This window comes from Gopherus evgoodei, chromosome 2 (genome assembly GCF_007399415.2).
Source record: "Gopherus evgoodei ecotype Sinaloan lineage chromosome 2, rGopEvg1_v1.p, whole genome shotgun sequence".
NCBI classification, from domain to species: domain Eukaryota; kingdom Metazoa; phylum Chordata; order Testudines; family Testudinidae; genus Gopherus; species Gopherus evgoodei.
Window position 1 is genome coordinate 149,282,029 of NC_044323.1, and position 24,063 is coordinate 149,306,091.

General features: G+C 43.9%; 1 protein-coding gene across 1 annotated transcript in view; it reads left to right on the top strand.

The window, feature by feature from the left end:
- TCF7L1 (transcription factor 7 like 1) overlaps positions 1–24,063 on the top strand; it is a 120,580-nt gene that overhangs the window by 1,740 nt on the left and 94,777 nt on the right. The gene's annotated exons all lie outside the window — the stretch shown is intronic.

The window sequence follows — 24,063 nt, forward strand, 5'->3', positions numbered from 1 at the left end:
TAATTTTCGTTCTTTGATGCTGTTTGTTCACTTTTTGCATTTCTCCCATCTTGGAAGGTGAAAACAAGCCCCCTTTCACTTGCTGACAGACAGTTTCTAGTCAGTTTTGCTCACGGTTTCATTGCGGGTGAGGCCCATTTTTTCACTCTGTGGTCCCAATCCTGCAATTGAATGGGCACAGGCAGACCCATATGCCTGTGCAGAGACCTAGTGACTTCACTGATATGACACAGGGAATCCTGTGCTGAGCTGATTGCAGGATTGGGGCCTCTTTATCCTGCTCAATGTTAAGAAGTCCCAGTCCTGCTTGGGCCCCTTGGGGGCTATTGTAATACAAATGTTAATGCATTAGTACTATGCTCTGATGCTTGGGTTACAAACATTGCTCAGGAACTTTTTTTTTTTTTTTTTTAAATTAAGGCTCCAGTGCTGTGATTTGTTGCTCATACATGGATTTGTTTTCCTGCGCAGACCCCCATTGTATTTAATGGGGGCAGCCCATGTGGACACAGCAGTCTGCCTGTGTGTGACAAATTGCAGGGTCAGGGCCATGGTGTGTGTTTTGTAATTTCATGGAGCCGTTTCTCTTGGATCTGAGCTTTGTAAAAACTTTTTTTGTTACCACACAGCACAAAAAATAAGGGATAGACTTGACTTGACAGTATCTCTTTAATGCCTATTTGAGGGGAAAATCCAAGATTCTCACTTGGTGGTGTATTTGTTTTACTTAACTAGTTCAGAGCAAGACCCACAGCTCTTATCTGCTGGGATGAAGCAGTCGATTCTGCAGTAATTTTAAGTTCTATGCAGAAGAAACATGCAAGCTGTTTGATTTCTGACTCCTGCAGTTTAAAACTTGAATGTAAATTCTGGATGGAAAGCTAAATAAAGAATCCAGTGGGGCGCCCTGTTACATGTGTAAACCTGAGAAACCCGACCATGGTTTTCTTATGTTTGCCCTGCTTTTCTCATTTAAAGGGATCGCTTAGACTTTTTAAAGCTGTTAATGAGCTGACATTGTCTGTCTCTCCATCGGCGTTTAAAGAAGTGATTAAGCAAATTGACCAAGCATTAGACAGAGTGCAAATGAGAGCAAATTGGAATTCCCCAGAACACAAACCAATGCCCCATCCCCAAATCCTCCACTGCCCTTAGGATCTCATTGTGTTCCGGTGGCCATTAGAGGTTCCCTGCCTGCATGCTTATCCCCAAACAGGAACCTATTATTTTCCTTTCCTTGGTGAGGTGCACACCTTATCCATGATCAGTGCCCTCCTCTGGGCTTCTGATTTAATTCTGGAACTTTTGTCTTTTTAAGGTGAAGGGCCTGAACAAGATAAATATGATGCCTGATTGGCTCTTAATAATGATTAAGGGAAGCCTGAGAAACTTTCCCAGCAGAACCGGTTAATTCTGCTGTCATTGTGCTTTTCAGCAACTGGAAGCTGCTCTATTCACTTGTGGCATTAAAACATACCTGGGGCATGGATGGCTTGTTTCCTTGTATGCCTGAAAGCAACTGACACAAGGACTTGCTCTAAACTAATAGGGTTAGGTAGCATGGAAGGCTCCTTGATTCTTGTATGTTTTATTGTTGTGAAACAAAATCCTTTTAGTGACGTCCACTATTTGGCCAGGTTTTAATGAATCCACTATTCACACTTGCCTTTGCTAAATTATTGATAGGAGGATTTTACTTGCATTCCTACGAAGAGAACATAGAACAAGATACAGTTCCTTTAAGCTGTGACTTAAATTAATGCTAGCTTGTTAACATATTTTAGAGATAGGTGTAATCTAAAACCAGCTGGCTTGAACAGTCATTTAGTGTTAAATGATGTTTGAATTATTAGCCATTTGGTTGTTTGTTCATTAACACGGGTCAATACTGCATTCAGCCGTATAACATAACTGTATTTTAATTATACAGTTACTGATAATTAGGCATTAGAACTTTTGGCCTTTCGTTTAGATCTTAACAGCTAGACTGTACTTGCCTCGAGGGCATGATTATACAAATATGCCTGTGTGGCAGACAGTTGTGTGTTATAGTTGCAGTTTGTCACCATTATTTGTATTAATAAATTTCACAGATGATATTTGATTGGGAGGAATTGCATATACTAGCGAGGACTAAGAAATAATTAAAAGGGATTGAGTAAGATTAGAAACATAGGTATAAAATTAATATTTTTATTTAATATATCTTGGAATACTGGGGAAATTCAAGAGGACCAGAAGCGAGCTAATGTGTCCATATTTTTTAAAAGAGTAAACAGGATAACCTGGGTTATTATAGGCCTGTTAGCCAGACATCGATCTCAGACAAAATAATGGAACCAGCGGTATGTGACTCAATCGAAAAAGAACTGAGGGATGGTCATATATCTAAGGCTGGTAAACAGGGCTACTTGGAAAAGAGGTCTTCAGCTAACTTGATACAATTTTTTTAGTGGGATTACAAGTGGTTGATAACAGTAACTGTGTTGGTGTAATATGCTTGGCCTTCTTTTAGGCATTCGACTTAGTACAGCACAACATTTTGACTAAAAAACTAGCATTGTTCAAAACCAGTGCAGCACATGTGTTTAAAAACAGATTGACAGATCTCAGGACATATTTGTTAATGGGGAATAATAATTGAATGGGGGTATTCTGATGGGGTTCAGGAGGGACTTCTTATATAGGATTGGGTTGAGGATTTTTTTTTCAAATATCTGGAAGAAAATATAAAAGTGTCATGTAAAGTTTGCAAATTCCACTAATATTGGCAGGTGGTAAATGATGATGAGGGCAAGCCACTGATACAGAGTGTTCTGGATTTTTTGATAAGCTTGACACAATCAAATGCATGATCATACATCTAGGGACAAAGAAAGTAGATCATGCTTATAGGATGGGAACTGCATCTTAGAGAGCAGTAATTCTGCAACAGACTTGAGGTGATGGTGAACCACTAAATGAACTTGAGCTCCCAGTGTGATGCTGTAGCTAAGGGCTTGTCTATATTACCCACTGGATTGACAGGCAGCAATCGATCCAGCGGGGGTCTAGATTCAATAAATCGACCACCAAGTGCATGCCTGTCGACTCCAATACTCCAATAGGGCAAGAGGCACAGGCGGAGTCAACGGGAGAGCGTCAGCTGTCGACTTACCACAGTGAAGACACCACAGTAAGTAGATTTAAGTACGTCAACTTCAGCTATGTTTTTGACGTAGCTGAAGTTGCATAACTTGGATCCATTCCTCCCCCCAACCCCCACCCCCCCCAGTGTAGACCAGGCCTGAGAGGGCTAATGCTATCCTGGGATGCATAAGTAGGGGAACAATGAGGTAGTGTATCTATGTTTACGCCAGAAGTGAGATCGTTACTAGAGTATTGTGTCCAGTTCTGGTAACCACACTTCAAAGAAGGTGCTGAAAATTTGAAGAGTGTTCAGGGAAGAGCTACAAGAGGATCTAAGGACTGGACAACCTGCCTTAGATTGAACTTAAGTATCTCCATGTATTTATCCTATCAAACAGAAGGTTAAGAAGCAATTTGATCGCAGTCTAAAAATTACCTACCCAAGGAGAGGATATGTGGAGGACTTGTTATTCCGGCAGTCAAAAGCATAAAAAAAATCCAACATCAGGAAATAGAAGCTAGACAAATTCAAACAGGAGGTAAAGTGTGCATTTTTAGTGGGATGCAACTTAGCTTTGCAACAGCTTTCCTAGGGTTGTAGTGGATTGTGTATCATTTGACATCTTAAAATCAGGTGTGAGTGTCTTTCTAAAAGATATGCTACAGGTCAATCAGAACTTGTAAAGTTGGTACAGGAACCACTTGGTGAAATTTGATAGCCGTTGTTATGCAGGACGTCAGACTAGATGATCTTAATGGTTCCTGCAGGCCTTAAAATCCAAAACTGTTATAGTACTACCTAGAGGCCCCAGCCACTATGCTAGGCACTGTACGGACAGGTTATCACTGTCCTCATCCTGAAAAGCTTAGTTTAAGACAAGATTCAACAGGTAAACTGACCAAATGAGAAGGAGGGAGGTGGAGGAGAGAGTAATAGGAACAGTAGCGTCTTTTGGTGTAGAGAGGGTTTTAGTAATTGAAACAAATAAAGGGATAGCCCTAGTCTTGACTGACCACTGTCATCTCTCGGTGTTTTCTGGGTATCACAGTAGAAATGAGTCTTAAAATGAGACTTGTAGGAGGGTGGGGCTTTATGGATTTTTTTTTTTGAGAGCAAGAGGATGTTCTGGTTATCAGGGAAGCATGGGGAGGGGAGCTCAAAGGTGATTGTGGGAGAAACAGGCCCATGCATGATAGAAGTTAACTGTTATTGATGGAACGAAAGGTTGACAAAACAGTAAGGTAACAGTGTGGAAAGGTAGGGCAGGGCTACTAGGAATAGATTTAAAGATAAGTACAAGAAGCTTATATTGGATGCAGTGCAGAAGGGGTGGGGGACAGTGGATGGAATGGAAGGGGTGATATGATCAGGCCACTTAAGGTTTTAGCAGCTGTTTTGAATGGACCCATATGGGGACAAATCGAGACTCAACTTGGAAATATGTAATTAATCTTTCTGGGCTGTGGCGTGGGTGTGGGAGTTTGGAAACAGGTACTCAATGGGAAGAAGATGCTAGAAAAAGATTCTTGGAGTGATGATGGGCAACAAATTAAAAATGAGTTTCCAGAGCCCTAAGTATCGACAATGCAGTTTTAGGCTGTGGCTGCAGAGACATTATCTCTAGATAGGGATTGGTCTGTCTGTCTTGTATTTCTATATGATACCTATAATGATGGTATCTAGGTGCTGGAGGGATTGACTGTAGAGATTAAAAGAGCCAAATATGTATAGGTTGGTTGTGAGATAATTAAGGAGTGTAAGAGCCAATGAATATTTCCTCTCCAACCTGCTGAGGATAGGGAGCAATTATTTAGGACAATACATAGAGAACAGAACTGGGAGCAATGGGGTATGAAATTAAGTAAAGGAATACTGTGATGCATTGAAAACTTTAAATGACAAGCTGTTACATTAAGTGTAAGGAATTTCCTGGTCCTGCTTGCAGGCTTCGGGGCTCTTCAGAAGCATGCAATCTGGGTTTTGTGCAATCAGTCTGCAAAGCGCCAGCCTAGAGCAAGGTGGGAGGAGTTGTGCCTGTCTGCTTTAGGGAGCAGCCTGCTTTCTCTCTCTCTCTGTTTTTGTTCTCATGTTAAGGTTCTGGATTCCAACGAAGTCGTGTTACACTGCAACCTTCCAGAAATATCATTTGATGTTTGTATCTAACTTCTCTATGTACATGCCATGAACATAACAAATATCAGGAAAGTCATCCTGACAAGATGTTCTGCTTTGTAGAGTCATCTCAGGGAGAGGGTAGAAGACCTATCACTTTTCACTTTAAAAACTAGAATAGTTAAATTCTACAACAGCGGGGCCCCATTTCTGGTTGTCCCATAGGCTCTTCTGTAATAAAGGTGATTAGTAATACTTTAGGTAAAAGTTCAGTAGGTTCTTGGGGAGGTGGTGCACTACTTGACTTAGCTTTCTTACATCTCTGCTCTCTGTGGTACTTGGGAGGTTGGATGCCTTTTTCAGGCCTCGTAGTTCATTTTGTACCAAACAGGACAGCTGATGATTGCAGCTGCATTTGGAATGCAGACTTCCACTCCTGTTAACATTTTAGTTCCATTGGGTTCTTCCCTCCCCTCAATGAACTCACATTTAAGAGAACCTCTCAGTTCCATTCTAAGCATGGAGTTGCAAAGGGGAAAAGATTGGGGGAGGGTGTTTGTCGTCTCCTGCCTTTTTTTTTTTTAAACCTTACAGATTTGACCTTTCTGATTATTTTTATTTCTGAAGGAAAAAGCAGCCTCTTACTGATAAATACAGCACATAAAATGATGTAACAAATAAGATGATGAAAAGCTAGGCCTTTCTGCTATTCCATTTATCTCCAGGAAACTTGGAGTTAAGGTTCTATCTACCATTTTCACTCTGACCCTGGGTCGATGTCTCTTATGTACTTATTCATCAGAACCCCCCCCTTACAGCTAATCACATATCTCCTCTATATTTCCAGTGGTATCCATACCTTTGCCTTGCATACTTATATAGTACATGATTCTTAGATCAGGAGCTGAGAGAGTTCAGCGTCTCTGTCAGGATTGTCATGCAAACACTACTGGAAAATATTTCATGTGTAATGTAATGTGGGCCATAATTATGCTGGTGCTGCTTCTGATATTGCTTTCTAACTGCATTCAACTCCCTAAGATATTTTGGGATACAGTTTGTGTGAAAGACATAGTGGCATACGAAACTGTCATATTGTTACTATGCATCGTGCTACCAATACAGACCTAGTTTCTTGGATAAATATGATGAGTTGTCTTCTAATATCCAGTTATAGGGAGAGCCAATGCAGTGTGACTCTGGGTATGGATGTTCTCTCTAGGCAGCGATTTGTATATAATCACTCAATATGCTGTTGCGAAAAGACCCATCACTTGTGCAACTTCTCGACTGGTCGGAACAATGGCAGCACTAGTGTAAAAACAAAAATGAATTCCTAAGCCTTGGTTTCTCTGATTATGCCACCAGTGGAGCTGCACAGGTGTTAGTGAATCAATGGGAGAATTCCCTGAAAAGTCCTGTGTAGATCAGGCGTGAATGTCCAGTCACTGAAGAGGGCAAGTTTGAGGTTTTCTGCCGGAAGATGCCCAGCTAGACAAGTAGCTGGCTACTTCCAAAGCAAAATATGTCCTTCAGTGTGGCAGGCTGGATTGATTTAAATTGGCAATTTAAGTCATGATTAAATCAACAAGGGCAGAGCCTCGATTTAAATCATCAGTTGTAATCAGCTTTTTCTGTTTGTACTTCAGTTATTTTCGAAGAATGGTGTATTCTCATTGGTTGATATCACCATTGAAGCAATGTTGATTTGCAACTAAATAGAGCCTTCACACTAGATTTGGTACACTTTTTGCTGCTTAAGATACGCTATAACGATATACATTTATTTAAGCAGTTATATAATTGTTTTCAGATTATTCATTACACATTTTTAGTGTGTTAGAAAATGACAAATGATATATTGCTTATATACTAGTTAATTAACTTTTTGCTCATGATTTGTGTCAGGCTGCATTAGGATTTTAAATTTAACTAAACACACACAACAGCATATACAATTTATTTTTATTAACCAGAACAGTCCCATAATACAGTGCTTGACCTATTGTGCCATATTTGTAAAGCTGGACTTCAAGAGTTAGATGTTTTCCCCCTGATTCTTTCTTTATATAGAAAAGCAGCCTTTAACTCAAAACTCTTGACAGAGCTCGTGGATTCAGCGTTTTGTATTTAGATGTCTTAAGAGATTATAATAATTTTTTAGTCCTTAACATATTTTGTTTTAAATTCAGATTTAATTTTTAACAGATTTATTTTTTAAAAGATAGACTTACTGTAATTTAAATAAAATTAAAAAAATCCAAATTAAATAAAAAAGTAATTGCAGAGTGCATTGTAATTGCTGAGCCAGGTTATTGTCACCCTTAGGAAACCTACCGGTGGTTAGAGACAGTCATTCATTTGATTGCAATGCTTTACACCAGTTTTTTCTCAAACTCAATAGCCCATGTGCTGTGAGGTGGCCTGACCTTGCGTTATAGGTAGAGCTGGCAGCAGCTTTTAGAGCTAAGGTTTCCTCATGGTTTCCATTGTAAAAGCCTGTTTTTAATTATAAGCAGGCTTTATAATTAATAAGCCAAATATCAGTTATTCAAGATGAAAGTTTCCATGCCTCAGGCTGATTTTTTTTCTTAATTTCAATAAAAATGTTTCAGGTGCTTCTGATAATGATATTTGGGAAAATATGTTGTGTTGGGAATGCTAAAAAATGTTTTTCAGCCGTTTCATTGAGAAGCCCTGGTGTCTCTGTGCTTTGGGGAAGAGGCTTGAATTTTGACAGAGGGCTTGCCCTGGGGCCACAGAAGTGCCTCATGCTGTCTCTGTGAAATTCCATCAAAATCTGTCTGAATTCTCTGCATTTGGCAGCTTTGTTTTCAGAGCATTCCATGTGTACTGACATGCTCTATCTTAGGGCAGAAGGGGCTGACCAGAACATTCCCTTCAGTTGCTTCTCCTGCTTGCTGAGGCCCACTGTGGCACCAAGCACTGGTGCGGAGAATAGGGATACTCTCTTGTGCACCCTCCTGCTGAGAAGGAGGGATGCAGAGGGCTGAGGAGCAAAGAAGGATAAGGACAGGGCCAGGTTTATGGGTGTATAGGAGCAGAGGGGAGGAGGTGGCAGGGCAGAAGGGTTTGAAGCTGCTAGAAAACACTCTTCTCCAGAACTTGGAATAGAATTTGGGACTCTTGAGTGCCAGCATTCCTCTGCTGTCAGTCAATAGTTATGAAGCACATTGGCAAAACGTAGCTCATCCTATCTAGTGGCTTATCCAGCATAGAAGATAACAACCTACTACTGTTACCAGTTATCCTTTTAACTCAAGCGAAGTGGTCTGTGTTGTCGATCTGAAGTTTCCAGTGCTGCTGCTAATTCATCAATATTGAATCAATATGGTTCCTCAAGACAGGATTTCTTTCTTTCTTTCTTTTTTTTAGTTTCATTAAAAACTTAGGAAATTACATACAAAAAAAATTACAAGAAAATTAAGGTAGCAAAATTAGGTACTGCAAATGCAGGAAATTCCAGGTTTAAAGTTTCCTCTGTGTGTATGTGTGTGTGTATGTGTGTGTGTAATGTAAGTGACTTAGGGGCATGAATCCCGTTGACTTCAATGAAACATGCTCCTAAATAATGTAGGCTTCTAAATCTTATCCTTGGGTGCCTAAATCCAGACTCAGAAGCCTTAGTTTAGGCACTGGTTGCACTTAGTTTTTAACATTTTGGCCAGTCTTCAAATACCTCATCCCCTACTATTTTCCATAGAATCTTTGTCTCATTCAGTGCACAGATCTATTTGGTCCCCATATTCTGGATGGATCCCCAAAGGGGGTGAAAAGGACCTCCATTCAGTGCATAGGATGGACCTGTTCTGGAGATGAAACAGGTGAAGCTAAGTAGAGTGTTTCTGTAGGACCACAGCCTTATTTGTTGCATAAGTTGGAAGATGTTTGATGGATGAGGCAGGAGATTACAGGAAGAGAGAGGATGGTTTCATGGTTAAGACAATTGAACACTGCCTTGGAGGCTGGATTGTATCCCTGCCTTTGCCATCGAGTTTCTATGTGATGCTGGGCAAGTTGCTGAAACCAAAGTTTGCACAGTTAGTGGCCATCTTGTTTTCTGGGTGCTCAGCTAGAGTCCCCTGGATTTGATTTGCACAAATTTTGAATACTTATAACTGCATCCGAAGGCAATGGGAGCTGTGCTTGGAACATGCTATAAAAATTCTGAGGATATTAAAAAACAAACAGGCGTCCCAAAATGAGCAGGAACTTTTATTAATTTTGCCTTTAGTGTCTCTAGCCCGCCAATCGCCATCTATGAAATGTGGGATAATACCAAGTGTTCTCACAGGAGTGTTGTGAAGGGAGATTGATGAATGTTTGTGAAGCACTGAGATATGGCAGTGAGTGCCATGGGAAAGCCCATGAGGACATGAATTCTGTATGCAGTGCAGGTTTTGGATGGTGTGCAGTAAATACGGCCTAAGGCCACACAGTTAACAGTGAGGATATATAAAGACTATTAAATAACTAACCATTCAGCACTCAGTGAGGCAGAAGTTCTGTGGAAAAAATAGCATATGATCGTGCAATGAAAGACTGGATCATAATGCATATGCACCAGGGGGCTGAATAATGTTGGACAGGCAATCGTAATTCTAATATTTGCTGACTTGGGAGTGCTTAACTTTACAACCTTAACATTTTCTTAAAATAGGTTCTTGTTGTTTGTTTTTATCTGGCTTTTTTGTAGGCTGTGCAAGAATCAGGCTCCCTAGAACAAGAAGGTGGAGAGGGGCTCAAAAGGGCGAGTAGAGCTGTGTGGAATTTTTTTGGCAACCAATAAATTTGCTGAAAAATGTAGTGTCAGGGCAACTGAAACTATTCTTGAATTCAGGTTGAATCTGACGAATAGCTTCAGCCAAACGAAAAATGAGGAAAGTTTTTTTTGTTTTTTTTCCAAAAAGGTTGAATGGGTTATTGTGTTTTGGACAATTTTTTTTTTAAACAAAACTTTTCATTTTGGAAATGTCGTTTCGCATCGACCTGAACAAGTAAAATTGAAAAAAAATGCAGTTTGGTTTGAAACAATCTTTTTGGACTTTTTGGTTCAGAGGCCACACTGCAAAATCAGGTATTTGCTCAGCTGTAGTCCTGAGTTGTGGTACCTTTTCCATCCAAGTGCTATTTCTTTCTCCTTCTATTGGGGAGTTGTAATTGTTACTGTTAAAATATGTTATGGAATTCCCAGAAGACTCTGCATAGAGAAGATTTGAGCTTTGCTCTGGGCAGACTTGGGATGAATAGTAATTAAAAAGAAAAGAGAGGAAAAAGTTCATTCCAAGGGTAAGTTCCTTTGCAAAAGTCGTGAAGATTGCCACAAGCAATTCTACCTAGCTAATCCTAGCTGAGGGACTGACTAAGTCCCTGTTAAGGTTCCCTGGTATGTTTGGGAGAACTGGATTTGCTTGCTTCAACTTTTTTTTGTAATGTATTCAGCTCTTTGAAAGTTGTTTGGATGTTGACAAGGCCGGAACCTGCCTCTTTTGTCTCCAGAGTATCTTCTTTTTTCTAACTTAGGTTGAAAGTCTGTTTTATATTTTGGATTGCTCTTTTGTTATGTTCTCATATTTACTGTAGCTGCTTCAACCCCTAAATCTTGAGATACATTCTGACTTCAGACCAGCAGTGGAACGGGGCTCGATGGGATGAGTTACAGCTGCTTCTCTACCTAATAAATACACAGAACTCATGTAATGGTTTATGAGGAGTGAGTGAAGTCTGAGATGGCTTTTTTTCCGTTACTAAAGACTGTAAGAATGTGATTTGGGTGCACGGATGCCTGTGCATGGACAAAGAATGATTGACATCGTTGGGCTGGAGGTGAAGAAAGAAGCTGGTCTTAAACCAGTGGCTCTCTAAAGCAGCCAATGCTATTGTGTGGGTACGCTGCTTTCTGGATGAGTGCATTCCTGCAGTGTAAGGAAAGCATGACTGGAAGATAGCAGTGAGATGATGGACTATTCTGTCTAAATACTTTTGTGGCTGTCATCACTAGTATCTGTGTGCCTGGGAAGCATGATGGATTTTATCCTCTCAAATACCACTGTGAGGTAGGGATGTACCACCCCTATGGTGCAAATTGGAACCGAGGCACAGGGTAGATCAACTAACTTGCCTCAAGGGAGTCTGTGGCAGAGCCAGGAACTGAAGCCAAGTGTTGTGCACCCTAGTCCAGTGTCCTGTCTGCTAGCTCACCTTGCTTACCAGCCCACTCATGGGCTCTAAAGTAAATGCTTGAGGTTGGTGTCTTCCTAGTCCCTTGTGATGAATTTAGTAGACCTGGAGGCCAGGAACATGAACACTTACTGATCAGTAAATGCTGGCGAGATTTCACATATGGTTTCTGTAGCTAGACAACCTTCCCCAGAATTCAGCTGGTCCTTGTTAGGACTAGGGTGAGTTTTCATGAGAATGATGTTGCTAGTTGTGTAACTGCTTAGAATTGTAAAATTCCCATAGAAATGCACTAGCTCAGTTAAACCCCAATAGCCTGATGAAATGAACAATGTCCCCCATCCTCCCCCAATCAATCCACCGCTGACAGTGTCCTCTTAGTCACTTTGTGGCTGTCTGCTCAGAGACCTCTTGATAAATCAGTGACACCCTCCCAGTAAATCAGTTAATGCTGGGCTGCCTCCTCCTCCCGCAGCCCTTAAATATACTAAGTAATGCTGTCGCCCCCACAATAAATCAATGTTGGGCAAACTCCCCAATAGTGAATCCACCTCTCTTCCCCACTGAGCCCTCTGCTGGGATGGCTGGCCCCTCCAGTTGTGCCCACTCACTGCCCCACTGCTGGGGTAATTGGGGTCCCCTCACAATCTGCTCCATAGCAAAAGGGTGTCAGCCTACCTTCGAGGGCAACTTATTACTCACCATTCTAACTGGGCCCCAGGCACTTCAGCCCTTCCCCCTCCACCTGCCCATTCCTTAATAGCAGGGATGTCTCTGCAGACTAGCCGGCCATCTCTGCATTGCCTACCCTCTACAGCCATGGCTGGGAGGTTTTCTTCACAACCAGGAGGGCTGGATATGGAACTTTTTTTCTTTCTTTTTTTCTTTTTTTTTTTTTTTCCTAAATGTAAGCTGAGATTCTGCAGAAACTGCTGGCCTTGCCTGGGAAGGATTCCTGCTCGCCGCGGGTGAGCGAGGAAGTGGATTTTTCCAGCATGATTGAACCATGATGTTTCCTTGCTGGGAGAGGAAAAATCTGGCCTGATTCTTTCAGTGCCTCTTTGGAAGAAGAGGAGCTGTATTGCAGTTTCCTCCCACACCCTGTGAGACTGGATTCCGCTGAGAAGGCCAGTCCGTTTTCCCTGCCAAAGACCTCATGCTGGCTGGGTGTGGGAGGAAATGGGCAAGAGGGGCTTTCCCCCCCATGCACAGGGGTGGCAGGTTTATATAATTTTTGGTGGTGCCCAGAATGGATCCAGGTCCTCCCCCCGACCCCACCTTGTAAGCCAATATCTATATATTTTAAAATAGTGTCAAAATGGACTGGAAACACTAAGCGTTTAACAGTTTTCCTATTTTGCACAATTGGGCGAGAGGAGGGGGGGGAAATGAGAGCTCTGGCTATGGATGAGGTTTCTGGGGTAAGGCTGAGGATGAGGGGTTTGCGGTGTGGAAGGGGCTCTGAGCTAGGGCAGAGGGTTGGGGTGTGGGGGGGATGAGGGCTGCGGGGTGGGGCTGGGGATGTGGGGTTCATGGTGTAAGAGAGGGCTTAGGGCTGGGGCAGATGGTGGGGTGAGGCAGGGCCGGCTCCAGCATTTTTTGCTGCCCCAAGTGATGGGGATGGGGAGAGAAAGCCGCGATCAGTATCACTTCAGCAGCAACTCTACCGCCGCCGCTTCATTCTTAGGTGGCAGGTCCTTCCCTCCAAGAGGGACTGAGGGACCTGCCGCCGAAGACCTTGACGTGCCACCTCTTTCCATTGGCCGCCACAAGCACCTGCTTCCTGCGCTGCTGCCTGGAGCCAGCCCTGGAGTGAGGGCTCTTGCTGGGGGTGCGGGCACTGGGGCGTGGCATGGCTGAGAACCAGGAGTTTTGGTTGCAGGCTTTTCCCACCAAACTTCCATGCAGCTGTAAGCAAACATGAAGTCTGCTCTGTAGAGTGTGTTCAAAGAAGGCAGTAACCAGACTCAAAATGGGTTAACTAGAACTCTGCTGTCTGCAGCCTGGGCTTTCTGCTAGTGGATTTAGCAGCCCTTTATCCCTGGGAACTTTTTTGACATCTTGAGAGGCTGCAGTGACAAGAGGAAGCTGCACTAATGGGCCACTTGTAGTTGTTTTAAGGCCCATTTACTTTCTTAAACAGTGGACACTTTTCCCTCCTCTGAAAATGTCCTGCAAAGAGATACAGATTGTGGCTGAATATACTGTTTGTTTAGCTTTCAGCGTAAGCTGCTTTTTCATTATGTTGCCAGGCTCCTCTAAGCAGGCTGTGGAATTTAGCAAGGGCCAATGACAAGGTGTCTATTTAGTAGTTATTAGATTGGAATGCTTGCTTCTGCCAATCAAGATGTTTTAGGCAAGACTCTCCCTCTATTTTGGCAAGAGATTCACAGAGCAGCCCACTTGAAGGAACAACTGTCAAAGCACTAGAAGCGTTCCAAGACGATGGAGCATTTTCTTGTTTCTTCAGTGCAATGCAGCAGAGGCTCATCTCTCTCCAAGAACTGGGTGTGAAGCAGTTACTGAGATCAGTCTGTATAAAGGGGTTGTAAACCATGAGGTCGGAAAGAAGTATTTCTGAATTCCCGACCCTTAGCCCAGGGAAATGGTAGCCTTCAAAAGAAGCTCTCCACTCCCTGGAAGTGCTGGAGTGCTTTGAGTGTCTAGTCTTGGATAGCCCATGGTTAGACTAGAAGGTCCTGCTCTCCTGAAGTCCTCAGATGGAGGAAAAGTGAATGGATGTTGGGTCCACAATTATGGTTCCTGGGCCATGCACCTGCATGGGACGTATAGTGTGTCGCTCAGCTTGCATAGGGAAGAGTACAGTAGAACCTCAGTTATGAACACCAGAGTTACGAACTAACCCATTTGGAACCAGAAGTACGCAATCAGCGGCAGCATAAACGAAAGAAACAAAGGCAAATACAGTACAGTACTGTGTTAAATGTAAACTACTAAAAAAAGGGAAAGTTTAAAAAGAAAGATTTGACAAGGTAAGGAAACTGTTTCTGTTCTTGTTTCATTTAAATTAACATGGTTAAAATACCTGTGAGGGCATTCTGCGCCAAAAAATTAAAAATTCTGTGCCAAGATATTAAAACTTTTGCACACAATATTTTAAAATTCTGCAAATTTTATTTGTCAAATAAATGTGGAGGTTCCAGCATGGCATTGGGGAGCACAGGCCAGAGGCTGCACAGAGGTGGAAGATCACTGTACTGCTCCCCCCACCCTGGACATGGTGATGTTGCACCCAACCCTGACACAGCTCAAGGACTGGGTCTGCCCCAGAACCTCCCTCTCTACCCCCCATGCCAGGTGCAGTAGGTGTGGGAAGGCAGGATCCAAGTGTGGAGGGGCTTAGTGTGGGGTGTTCTGTGTGGGGCAATCTAGGTGTGGGCGGCTCAGTGGGGGATCCGGACGCGGGGGGGTCTGGATGCGCAGGGGCCTGTTGGAGGGTTCTGGGTGCAACAGTAATGGGATTCTGCAGGGGGGTCCAGGTGAAGGTGGTTGGGGCTCAGCAGGGGGATCTAGATGTGGGAGGGATAGAGCTTGGCAGGGGGGTATGGGTGGGTGAGGGCTCAGTGGAGGGTCCAGGTGCTGGGGGAGTAGAGCTTATCAAGAGGGGGTGGGAGGTGTGAAACTCGGTGGGAGGGTCTGGGTATGAGAAGGTCTGGATGCACGGGGGTTAGGCGGATAAGGGAGCAGCTCCCTCTACAGGTATCCCTCCTCCTGCATCTGAGGAACAATGGGTGCAGGAAGCAGGGTATGGGCAGAGAGAGTTTGCAGAGCTTCCTGCATCTGGGGGAGAAATCTGGGGGTGGGTTTGACCCATCCCTGGATTCTGTGCAGAGGAAGAGGAAGTCCCGTCCTCCCCAGCCCAGCCAGGACTAGCAGCTGAGCCCTAGTGCAGGGTAGGGAGCCGGATCTTCCCCAGTCCTGCCTCCTGCCTCATAATGATTTACCTCTCTGCCAGCTGCCCTGGCACCTGAAACATACTGCTGGGGAGGGTCACGTGACCACTCTTGTGGCTTCCCTGTGAGAGAGTCATTTTTCTGTAGGGGACATAAATTCTGCACATGTGCAGTGGCAAAGAATTCCCCCGAGGAGTGTTAAAAGCAGCATTTTTCTTCCGCATAGTAAAGTTTCAAAGTAGAATTAAGCCAATGTTCAGTTGTAAACTTTTAAAAGAACCACCATAACATTTTGTTCACAGTTCAGGGCCACCCAGAGGATTCAAGGGGCCTGGGGTCTTCATTTTGGTGGCGGGTCCTGAAGCGGAAGGGCCCCCCACCGCCGCCGAATTGCTGCCGAAGACCCGGCACTTTGGCGGCAGGTCTGGGGCAGAAGGACCCCCCGCCGCAGGTCTTGGGGGCACTTTGGCGGCAGGTCCTGGAGTGGAAGAACCCTCTCCCCCCCCGCCGCTGAATTGCCGCCGAAGACCTGGAGCGGAAGAAGCTCCGGGGAGTTTTCTGGGACCCCCAGAGCATGTGAAGGACCCCGCTCCAGGGACCCTGAAAAACTATCGTGGGGGCCCCTGTGGGGCCTGGGGCAAATTGCCCCACTTGCGCCCCCCCGCCCCCCCGCCCCCCCGGGCGGCCCTGTCACAGTTACAAACAACTTCCATTCCCAAGGTGTTGTAACTTGAGGTTCTACTCTATTGTGCCTGAGGCCTAAACCTGGGTAGAGGGTGTTTTCCCTGAAGATGGCTGAGGCATTCCTGTGTGTTTTTCCTGTTACTTTTGGGTGGAATGTGTCCAGGTATGGCATGACTGTTGAAGGCCCCTAGTACTGGTATTGCACAGCCCCTGCTGCACACCAGTGTGCTGAGATGGTGTCGTGATTTCTTCTCTGAAGAAGGACCAAGGTGTTGGGGGTGGATTCCCCCAGTCACTTTGCTGCACTTGAGATGGTGTGAATTATCTGCAGACAGTGAGTGTGGAGTGTCTTATATCACTCAGCCCCCAGTAGGAAATACTGTTGGTGTAAAACCCCAGGTGGCTTTTTGCAATAAATTTGAGTACCACAAATTTTCTGGCAGTAGGCAGGCCTAGAGAAAGCTGGGTCCCTGCCTCAGGGAACTTCCATTGTGTGCAGACCTGGCTTATTACTGGTAGTTTCTGTTATAGTTTATCCCCTTGATGTTTGTCTTCTGCATTCCTCCTTGTGCGTCATCTGCAGGATCACCAGTTGGCAAATGTAGAATCCCACAATGCCATTTTCTTGGAATACTGGGGAAATTCTAGAAGAATGGGAGAAAAAACTAATTTTGTGTCCAATTGTGTGTTTAAAACAGCAGGTGGGATTTGACCGAGTTAACTATAGGCTGACACTGATTCCAGGCAAAGTCAGTCACTAAAGTGTTAAAAGTTGGAAGCACAATTTGTCAGTCCATATGTTTTTTTGGAAAACAGGTCTTGTCGAACTTGATATAATTATTGCATGGGATTAGAAGTTTGGCTGATAAAAATGCCTGTTAACATCATAATCTGTAAGGCATTTGACATTCTAATTAAAAAACCCCAGCATTATACAAAATCAGTGTAGGCAATTTTAAATACATTTAAAATTTATACATCTCAAAAAGTAAATGTAAAAAGAATTGTCATCTTAAGGAAGTGTTTCTAGAGGGTTGAGCAGGGGTCTGTTCTTGGCCTTGATCATTGCCTGGAAAAAAAATATAAAACTTCTGGCAATGTTTGCAGATGACATACATTGGTGGAGTGGTTTTTAAAAAAAGGTGAGTTCTGCAGAATGATCTGGGTCTCTTTGGCATAGTATGGGCTCATTTGAACAACTGAACTAAATGCAAGATTGTACTTCTAGGAACAAGGAATGTAATTTATGCTTGTAGGATGGGGAGCTGTATTTTGGAACAGAGTGGCTCTGACATGGACTTAGGGGACCTGCTGGAGAAATAACTGAAAATGAGATTCCTGGGTGACACAGTGCATAAGAGAACCAGTGCAATGTTTAGATAGATGACTAGGATGTTGAGTAGAATCAGGGTGGTGGTCTTGCCTTCGTATACAGGCTTGGTGAGGACGTGGATAATAAACTGGAGCGGGTTCAGAGAAGAGTTACAAGAATGATTTGTGGTCTGGGAAATCTGCTTTACAGTGAGAGACTAAAGAAGTTCAATCTGTTTGGTTTATTGGAGAGGTTAAGCATTTTAGGAAAAATCCTAGTGACACATTACATGAGGGATGATGCTGATGGGTGTTCCATTACATTTGCAGGATAAATGCAGGCCAGATGAGGGTGTGAATTCAAGTCAGAGGCCTTCCTCTGAGGAGGCACTGCCAGGGCGAACTGATCTAGATTGGACATCTGTAGCATTCAGCAACCAGGTAGTGAGTCTTTTAAGTTACGTGAGGCCCAAACCACAAGGGTTTTGCAGATCAAAGCCAGCACTTAGAATCATAGAATATCAGGGTTGGAAGGGACCTCAGGAGGTCATCTAGTCCAACCCCCTGCTCAAAGCAGGACCAACCCCAACTAAATCATCCCAGCCAGGGCTTTGTCAAGCCTGACCTTAAAAACCTCTAAGGAAGGAGATTCCACCACCTCCCTAGGGAACCCATTCCAGTGCTTCACCACCATCGTCCTAGTGAAAAAGATTTTCCTAATATCCAACCTAAACCTCCCCCACTGCAACGTGAGACCATTACTCCTTGTTCTGTCATCTGGTACTGCTGAGAACAGTCTAGATCCATCCTTTTTGGAACCCTCTTTCAGGTAGCTGAAAGCAGCTATCAAATCTCCCCTCATTCTTCTCTTCTGCCAACTAAATAATCTCAGTTCCCTCAGCCTCTCCACATAGATCATGTGCTCCAGCCTGCTAATCATTTTTGTCCTCTGATGGACTCTTTCCAAATTTTCCACATCCTCCTTGTAGTGTGGGGCCCAGAACTGGACACAGTACTCCAGATGAGGCCTCACCAGTGCTGAATAGAGGGGAATGATCACGTCCCTCGATCTACTGGCAATGCTCCTACTTATACAACCCAAAATGCCGTTAGTCTTCTTGGCAACAAGGACACACTCTTGACTCATATCCAGCTTCTTGTCCACTGTGACCCCCAGGCCCTTTTCTGCAGCACTGCTGCCTAGCTACTCAGTCCCCACCCTGTAGCAGTGCATGGGATTCGGATTCTTCTGTCCTATGTGCAGGACTCTGCACTTGTCCTTGTTGAACCTCATCAGATTTCTTTTGGCCCAATCCTCTAATTTGTCTAGGTCCCTCTGTATCCTATCCCTACCCTCCAGCATATTTACTACTCCTTCCAGTTTAGTGTCATCTAGAAATTTGCAGAGGGTGCAATCCATGCCATCCTCCAGATCATTAATGAAAATATTGAACAAAACCGGCCCCAGGACTGACCCTTGGGGCACTCCACTTGATACCAGCTGCCAACTAGACATGGAGCCGTTGATCACTACCCGTTGAGCCTGACTATCTGGCCAGCTTTCTATCCACCATATAGTCCCATTCATCCAGCCCATACTTCTTTAACTTGCTGGCAAGAATACTGTGGGAGACCATATCAAAAGCTTTGCTAAAGTCAAGGAATAACACATACACAGAGCCAGTTATCTCATCATAGAAGGCAGTTAGGTTAGTCAGGCATGACTTGCCCTTGGTGAATCCATGCCGACTGTTCTTGATCAGTTTCCTCTCCTCTAAGAGTTGTAAGCCATTTTATTATTCTAGCACTGGGCTCGTACACGAATGCTTGCTTACCTGCTGCTTCCATCTTCATGGGTCACCATCAAGAGAAGTGACACTTGAGGTGCATTTTTAATGAAAGTAGTCATGGTCATGAGAATTCTCCTTCCTACATGTCAAAAAACTCTGTAGATATAGACTCATAGACTCTAGGACTGGAAGGGACCTCGAGAGGTCATCGAGTCCAGTCCCCTGCCCTCATGGCAGGACCAAATACTGTTTAGACCATCCCTGATAGACATTTATCTAACCTACTCTTAAATATCTCCAGAGATGGAGATTCCACAACTTCCCTAGACAATCTATTCCAGTGTCCAACTACCCTGACAGTTAGGAACTTTTTCCTAATGTCCAACCTAAATCTCCCTTGCTGCAGTTTAAGCCCATTGCTTCTTGTTCTATCATTGGAGGCTAAGGTGAACAAGTTTTCTCCCTCCTCCTGATGACACCCTTTTAGATACCTGAAAACTGCTATCATGTCCCCTCTCAGTCTTCTCTTTTCCAAACTAAACAAACCCAATTCCTTCAGCCTTCCTTCATAGGTCATGTTCTCAAGACCTTTAATCATTCTTGTTGCTCTTCTCTGGACCCTCTCCAGTTTCTCCACATCTTTCTTGAAATGCGGTGCCCAGAACTGGACACAATACTCCAGTTGAGGCCTAACCAGCGCAGAGTAAAGCGGAAGAATGACTTCTCGTGTCTTGTTTACAACACACCTGTTAATGCATCCCAGAATCACATTTGCTTTTTTGCAACAGTATCACACTGTTGACTCATATTAAGCTTGTGGTCCACTATGACCCCTAGATCTCTTTCTGCCATACTCCTTCCTAGACAGTCTCTTCCCATTCTGTATGTGTGAAACTGATTGTTCCTTCCTAAGTGGAGCACTTTGCATTTATCTTTATTGAACTTCATCCTGTTTACCTCAGACCATTTCTCCAGCTTGTCCAGATCATTTTGAATTTTGACCCTGTCCTCCAAAGCAGTTGCAATCCCTCCCAGTTTGGTATCGTCCGCAAACTTAATAAGCGTACTTTCTATGCCAACATCTAAATTGTTGATGAAGATATTGAACAGAACCGGTCCCAAAACAGAACCCTGCGGAACCCCACTTGTTATACCTTTCCAGCAGGATTGGGAGCCATTAACAACTACTCTCTGAGTACGGTTATCCAGCCAGTTATGCACCCACCTTATAGTAGCCCCATCTAAATTGTACTTTCCCAGCTTATCTATAAGAATATCATGCGAGACGGTATCAAATGCCTTACTAAAGTCTAGGTATATCACATCCACCGCTTCTCCCTTATCCACAAGGCTCGTTATCCTATCAAAGAACGCTATCAGGTTAGTTTGACACGATTTGTTCTTTACAAATCCATGCTGGCTATTCCCTATCACCTTACCACCTTCCAAGTGTTTGCAGATGATTTCTTTGATTACCTGCTCCATTATCTTCCCTGGCACAGAAGTTAAACTAACTGGTCTATAGTTTCCTGGGTTGTTTTTATTTCCCTTTTTATAGATGGGCACTATATTTGCCCCCTTCCAGTCTTCTGGAATCTCCCCCGTCTCCCATGATTTCCCAGAGATAATAGCTAGAGGCTCAGATACCTCTTCCATTAACTCCTTGAGTATTCTAGGATGCATTTCATCAGGCCCTGGTGACTTGCAGGCATCTAACTTTTCTAAGTGATTTTTTACTTGCTCTTTCCTTATTTTCTCTTCTAAAACTACCCTCTTCCCGTAAGCATTCACTATACTAGACATTCCTTCAGACTTCTCAGTGAAGACCGAAACAAAGAAGTCATTAAGCATCTCTGCCATTTCCAAGTCTCCCGTTACTGTTACCCCCTCCTCATTGAGCAGTGGGCCTACCCTGTCCTTAGTCTTCCTCTTGCTTCTAATGTATTGATAAAAAGTCTTCTTGTTTCCCTTTATTCCCATAGCTAGTTGAGTTCATTTTGTGCCTTTGCTTTTCTAATCTTGCCTCTGCATTCCTGTGTTATTTGCCTATATTCATCCTTCGTGATCTGACCTAGTTTCCATTTTTTATATGACGCCTTTTTATTTTGTAGGTCACGCAAGATCTCAAGGGTAAGCCAAGATGGTCTTTTGCCACATTTTCTATCTTTCCTAACCATCGGAATAACTTGCTTTTGGGCCCTTAATAGCGTCCCTTTGAAAAACTGCCAACTTTCCTCAGTTGTTTTTCCCCTCAGTCTTAATTCCCATGGGACCTTGCCTATCAGCTCTCTGAGCTTACCAGAATCCGCCTTCCTGAAATCCATTGTCTCTATTCTGCTGTACTCCCTTCTACCCTTCCTTAGAATTGCAAATTCTATGATTTCATGATCACTTTCACCCAAGCTTCCTTCTACGTTCAGATTCTCAACAAGTTCCTCCCTATTTGTTAAAATCAAGTCTAGAACAGCTTCCCCCCAGTAGCTTTTTCAACTTTCTGAAATAAAAAGTTGTCTGCAATGCAGTCCAGGAACTTATTGGATAGTCTGTGCCCCGCGGTGTTATTTTCCCAACATATATCTGGATAGTTGAAGTCCCCCATCACCACCAAATCTTGGGCTTTGGATGATTTTGTTAGTTGTTTGAAAAAAGCCTCATCCACCTCTTCCGTCTGATTAGGTGGCCTGTAGTAGACTCCCAGCACGACATCACCTGTGTTTTTTTACCCCTTTTAGCCTAACCCAGAGACTCTCCACCCTTCCGTCTCCTATGTCCATCTCCACCTCAGTCCAAGTGTGTACATTTTTAATATATAAGGCAACACCTCCTCCCTTTTTCCCCTGTCTATCCTTCCTGAGCAAACTATACCCATCCACACCAACATTCCAGTCGTGTGTATTATCCCACAAGTTTCAGTAATGCCAATAATGTCATAGTTGTATTTATTTATTAGCACTTCCAGTTCTTCCTGCTTATTACCCATACTTCTTGCATTTGTATAAAGGCATCTAAGATACTGGTTTGATCTTGCCTCCCAGCTTTGCCCTGACCCTCCTTCCTCTCTGCCATTATAGCCCGTGCTCCCTCCTGTTCCAACCATCTCCCAGGTCTTGTTCCCCACTTACTGTTTGATAAAACTTTTCCTGTTTTATAGTCCACAATTGTATTGCCCCTGGCATGACTTAGTGCATGGAACCCGGCTATACAACATGCTGCCTGCGAGAAGCACCACTGTGTGACAGGGTGGCCACTTCCTGCACCAGTTTCTGAAGTTTCTGAGTGATTTTTCAGCTGTAATCTCAGCATGCATCTGTAACGGAGCCATAGGGATAAAGGCAAGGATAGCTGGGTTGGGCTCTAGTCTCAGGGGAAAGGTTACAAAGTCCTTGTTGGATATGGCAGAGAAGCCGTCTTGGTTGCTTGCTGTTAGGTCAGTGGATCCAAGACACACAAGCAGCAAGCTTGACTAAGCAAGGTGGGTGAAGCCAGAGGCCTGCAGTGCCCTCTGCTTCCCTGCCATCCATGCTAATTTGGCATCCTCTCACTTATTTTTTTGAAAACTTACATAAAAAATAAAAATCTGAGGCTAGCAAAGATTGTTTACAAAAAGAGACAAATCCCACCGTGTCTCTGCAGTAGTACCGCTGAGTCTCTGTCGTCCACTGTGTCCTGCAGTGGTGGGTTGAGAGGACTGGGCAGAGTACATCAGCCAGTGGCAGTTATCACTTCAGCTGATTGTTTCCCCAACCTCCTTAACTCTATTTTAGCAGCTTGCTTTCCTCCAAGCTCCAGTCTCAACTAGATCCTAGGAAGGCCAATCAGCTGCACCACCTGGGTCAGATGAAACACAGAACTGCATTTTGCCAGAATTTTGACCTAATCCGTCTTGGCCCCTCATACAAAGGGGTAACTAAACTGGTGTCCTATGCAACAGAATCCGTGGACATAGAAGCAGTTATGGATCCTCTCCTAGAGGAAAGAAGAGAGGGACGCTCATGACTCAGCCTGTCCCTGTCGTGGTTCACAGGCAAGTTAGCAGCATCAAACCCAGTTGATGGAGTTAAAGGAATTGGCACTGATGTGTTATCTTTGTCCATGGCCAAAAGTGGACCATGGGCTGGGGAGGCTGCAGTCTCTGGCCTGAAGTCTTGATCAGGGATGGTGTGGAGGACTCCAGTATTACCACAAGCTTCTCATCCATCTTCACTTACAATAAACAAAAGATACTAAAGACAGAGTAGTAATGGTGAGACCAGAACCGTGAATAGGGGCATTGGATGCAGCACTGTGTCATGAGAACACGCACAGGTAGCTTAAAGGGGACATGACGCCACAGGCCTTGGGAAGAGAAGGTAGAGAGATGGGAGAGGGAGAGTCCTCCTTTAGACAACAGTGGCAGAGGACAGGAATCACCTTCCTCTCCTCCCATTCAGACCTCTTTCAGGGCCACAGTGCACACACTGAAACCTCCCTCCCCAACACTGCCCTTCATCATGCACGGGTGTAAAGACAAGGTAATTCAAGGAAGTTTCCGACTGGAAAATGTGAACATCATGTTAAATTATGGCTTGCTCACAAAAAGCCACGTGTGTGCATCAGTTTTATAAAAGTGAAACACTGTGGAGTTTTAGAAATTCCTAATTAAAGTTATTAGTGAATTTGAATTCTGGTTAACTTAGCTCAGAAGCCTGCACTAGCTTTTCCATGCTTCTGTTCTGTAAGTCTAACATTGCTGCTTTCTTAGGTGAGGAATAATGTGGCAAGTTTTTCTTTGAGAGTGCTGTAAGTCTTCCCACCATAGCTGTGTGTTGTTTTTTGAGGCGGGAGGGCTATGGTAACTTGAATGCAGAAGATCTTAGCAGTACAGTCCTCTAGCATTTGTTGATGAGGAAAGATGGTGTCTGCTGCACAGGAGCCCAGGTGC